The sequence below is a fragment of the Suricata suricatta genome, chromosome 2, assembly GCF_006229205.1.
Source record: "Suricata suricatta isolate VVHF042 chromosome 2, meerkat_22Aug2017_6uvM2_HiC, whole genome shotgun sequence".
Classification (NCBI taxonomy): domain Eukaryota; kingdom Metazoa; phylum Chordata; class Mammalia; order Carnivora; family Herpestidae; genus Suricata; species Suricata suricatta.
The window spans coordinates 99131523-99136110 of NC_043701.1; the positions used below are offsets into that span (position 1 = coordinate 99131523).

Sequence of the window (4588 nt, forward strand, 5' to 3'; positions counted from 1 at the left end):
GCAGAGCATGAGACTCTGGATCTTGGGGTTGTAAGTTTGAGCTGCCTGTTGAGTCAGAGATGACTTAAAACGAGATATTTTAAAAAATAAGTAAATAGTTGGAAGCATTTGTGTGTGGCGTGGAGAGGACATGGGGGCTACATGACATGACTGGCTGGCCTCTGAGGCCCAGTCACAATACAGGTCACCACCAGGCAGTGTTCTGGCTAACGCCCCCGACCAATATATCCTAGCACAGCCGATTCCAGCAGTCTGTCCCCACAGCCAACTGCCCCTCCATCCAATGTTGTAGTAAATATCTATCGAGTGGTCTTTCTGTCTCAGCTATTGATCTGGGTGCTAGAGAGAGAGCACTCAGCAAAATCCTGACCTCATGGACCTTCTCTTTGTAGCAGAAGAAAACAGACAGTAAACAAATATGTTAATATATAAAGTAATATCAGGAGGTGATGGGTACTCTGAAGAGAAATAAAGCAGGGCAGTGAGGAGGGGCATGTCATCTTAGATAGTACGATCAGGGGTGGCTCCTCAAGCCCTAGGAGCTACAGTGGAAGGGAGAACCAGGAGTGAGGTCAGGGAGACCTAGGCAGGCCATGGTAAGACAAATGTCATCTTCAGTGGAATGGAAGCCACTGGAACATTTTGATCAGGGGAACCACCTGATTGCAGTTACTTTGTTAAATCAGTTTTCTGGAAAAAGTTCCCTCTGTTTGCCATGCAGGTAAGGTCAGAGCAGCTGGGCCAGTCCTAGTTGTAGGACAGCGGGGACATGTCTCCTGGAGGTGTGACAGTGGAGACGGTGAGAAGTGGTCCGTTTTGAAGCTGAAGCCAATAGGGGTCGCTGTTGGGTTGGATTGGATTTGATGATGGAATCTGAGAGAAAAGAGCATAGAATGACTTTACTGTGTTTGACCTGAGCAACTGGGTGAATAGAGATGCTCTTCACTGAAATGGGTAAGACTTGAGAAGGAGCAGGCTTTGAAGGGAAAGGTAAGAGTTAGTTATTGATAGACTAAGCTTGAAACACCTGTTCGGTGACAAAGTGGGGATGTCAAACAGGCAGCTAGATAGGGAGCTGGGGCTGAGGGAAAGGTCAGGGATAACACATTAATTCGGGAATTATAGAGTATAGACAGTATCCAAAGCCTCTGGGCAGAATGAGAACACCAAGGGAGAGGGCACAGCTAGAGAAAGTGGCCCAGCTCTCCCCAGTGAGGGATCATGAAGGTGAGAGGGAGTCAGCCAGGAGTAAGGAGAGGCCAGGGAGGTCAGAGGCAAGTCAGGAGAGTGCAGCCTAGGATGAGAGGGTTTCAGTAGAAACCGGGGTGTGATCAACCCTGACAATTACAATCAGGGGTGATGAGGACTGTGAGTCAACTGAACACTGGATTGGACAACAGAGGGAAAGGAGGGAGTAGACGTGATGGGGATAAGATGAGAGAAGAGAAAGTAGAGACGGTGAGCATAATAAACTCTTGAATTTTCCTCTGAATAGGAGCAGAGAAATCAGACAGAAACTGGAGGTGAAGTGGGTCCAAGGGAGGGCTTTGTAAAAAATAGAAGATATGGTATCATGTTTGTTTGCTGATTGGGATGATTCAGTAGAACAGAAAAAAAATGTGATGAGGCAAGAGTCCAAATGAATCCCAGACAAATAACCCAGTTACTCAAAGGTTTTGGATTCCAGGATGTATGCTCCCTTCCTTTCCCATCTGGTTCACTAACACCAGGAGTAGAAATTGGTCAGGGTCCCAGATCTAGAGCAGGTAGATGGTAATTGTAGGTAATACATGTACTCAAACATTCAAATTTCTCTTGTAAATTATGACCTTATTATATCCTGACATTTAGCAACAGGATTATACATTTATGTTTACATTCTTCCAATCTGTTCCTTTAAAAGAAAATTTCTTAAAACAAGAAAAAGAGTGAATTCCACCCTTGTGAGGTGGATAACTCAGGTTTCAATAGCGACACCTAGTGGCAGTAAATAGCGCTCGCTGAAAAGAATTGAATTTCTGACTGAGCCAATTTTCCATTTTTTTCTTCCTCAGGTAATAGTAGCTGAGTGTGACCCTTTGTACTGAATAAACATCCGTAAAGTTTCTTGGAGTCCTCTGAGGACGGAAATCCCCAGAGAAGGGAAAAAGGCCACTTACTTGGTGAATAGGATGGGGGGGGGTAGGGGTTCACAGTCATAATTTAAATAAGAACAAACTCTTTTTCTAAGCTTAAATGCTCTTTGAGTAATTTGGGAGGTTGGATTCTCCCCTGACCTGAATTTTTAAGGAGTAATTTGAGCTGTTAGGTACAATTCATATGCTAAATAAACTGAGAGGAGGGTTAGAATAGACTCTGGTCCACAGAAGGTCTCACCTTGTGACTTTGAACTGTGGAGTAGGGGCACAGCAGGTGTTCATTTCCGATGAATTTTGGTTGGCTCTTCATTTACAGCTTTTCGCGAGAACACAGAGGAGTGCCACAGTCAATTTTAAGGGCAGGGGTAAATTTCATCTTTTCTGCCATCTGCTTGGTGCTGCAGAATGTCCTCAACAATCCGATTCCGCAAATGTGAGAGTTCACATAATCTCATTAGTCTGATGCAGACACATCATAGAGTGAGTCTTTATTTTAAATAATGAAATGAATAAACTGTGCAAATAGATGAAAATATCCAAAATGATAATGGGAAAAACTCACACAGCTGAAAAAAAATGTTTCTACCCTTAAGTCAATAGACCATAATAATATCATAAAAGATCATGACACATATGGGAATATTACAGGGATTAGGAATTGAATAAAATTCACGGGTTGGCCTTGGACATCAACTTCTCATTTGGATTCTGAGGCAAAAGAAGAACATGAGGCAGAGGGCTGGTAACTCTCTAGGTTTGCAATAGCTTGGTTTTCAAGTACTTTGTGAAAACAGATTGCTTCCCATTCTATTCCAGCCTGGTATGTATTTTTGTATTAGCTTCATTCTTGGCACTTTTAATGTGTAGGGGAAAATTTGTGTTTCGTTGGAAATTGTACGATGTTTCTACTCTAGAGGATATCCCTCTGGCTGTTTAGGGATTCTGATGACATGGAAGCCATTTTGTCACTTTGTAAATTGTAGATTACTGACAGTAATAATGCAGTAGGAATGCAGAGTAATTCTTGTATATACACATGCAAATTCTGTTCTGTCTTGCAGAGGCTCAATGGACTTCTGGCTCCTACAGTGAAAGGGGTCAGCTTTGCCACTATTTGTATATTCATTTCAATATTCCTGCTCTTTAAATATTTCATTAAAAAGCTTTTTTTTACGTTTATTTTTGAGAGAGAGAGAGAGCAAGCATATGAGCAGGGGAGGGGCAGAGAGAGAGGGAGACACAGAATCTGAAGCAGGCTCCAGGACTGAGATGAATGACCTGGGCCAAAGTCCAATGCTTAACTGACTGAGCCACCCAGGCGCCCCTAAATATTTAATTTTTTTTCAACTTCTCTCTTAAACTCATTGTGAGACTCTTACCAGTTGCATGAATCAAATCTTTTAACACATTTTCACTGTAAATCTTATATTTTATGTCATGATTCTGCCCTGTTTTGAAAATTATCTTTTGAAATGATCACTTTTGAAGTTACCAAATTATTTTGAAAATGGTATTTTTGAAAATTATGTTTTCTTTTTTTAAAATCTTATGTTACTTTGATTTTATATTGCCTTACTGTACATTATATAGTTTTTAAGTTGCCTTGAATCCTTTCTGAAATAAGTTGGGATATAAATGAATAAAGTGTTAAGCACTTAACAATCAAAATGTTTAGGTGATCTCTAAAGTTCCTTCCTTGATATTCTATTCATCTGGGAACAGGAAGCTCAGAGTAAACCTTTTTTTCTGATACAGTTTTTCTTTTGTGGTGGTAAAATATATGTAGAATATATAATTTGCCATTTTTTAAGGCATATGCTTTTTTTGAAAGAGAGAGAGCCAGTGAAGGCTGGGAGGGACAGAAAGAATCATAAGCTGACTCCTTCTCAGCACAGAGCCTGGCGTGGGGCTTGATCTTAAGATCCTGAGATCATGACCTGAGTGGAAACTAAGAGTCAGCCTCTTAACCCACGGAACCACTCAGGTGCCCCTTAAGGCATATGCTTTTTTAAAAAGAGGGTGTGAGAGTTCCCTGAGAAAATACAACTGGTCCAGGAAAAAGCGATGTCTTAGTCATGTGCCTGTTCAGAATTTGAACCCCCCTGATTTGCCAGTGGGGTGCTCCACTGGTCCATTTTCACGATTTGGAACAAAGGACGTTAACATGTTTCAGTTGGGTAGATAGAGCATCAGTTACCCTACTTCCTACTGTCACTGTTGGAAACCACAAACGCTGGACTTAAATAAGTTTTTGAAGACAAAAGTCACTTATGAAGTGTCCCGTAATGACCATGCTACCTGTGACAATAGTTAGGCCGGGAAAAAGCAATCAGCGTACTCTATGCCGTGCAGGACACTTGTGATACATGCTGTTTGGTTTTGCTTTAGGAAGTTGGGAAAAATGAGGGAAGGAGTAGTTTGCAATTGACCAGGGTTTTTAATCATCTGTA

The 4588-nt window shown here is 41.5% G+C and overlaps 1 long non-coding RNA gene across 1 annotated transcript; it reads right to left on the reverse strand.

Annotated features, from left to right (window-relative positions):
- Positions 1–419: 419 nt before the first annotated feature.
- LOC115283923 lies at positions 420–2596 on the reverse strand. The gene is made up of 2 exons (XR_003905095.1): positions 2377–2596; positions 420–873 (listed from the first exon to the last, which is right to left on the reverse strand). It is a non-coding gene; the product is annotated as an uncharacterized LOC115283923 (long non-coding RNA).
- Positions 2597–4588: the final 1992 nt, after the last annotated feature.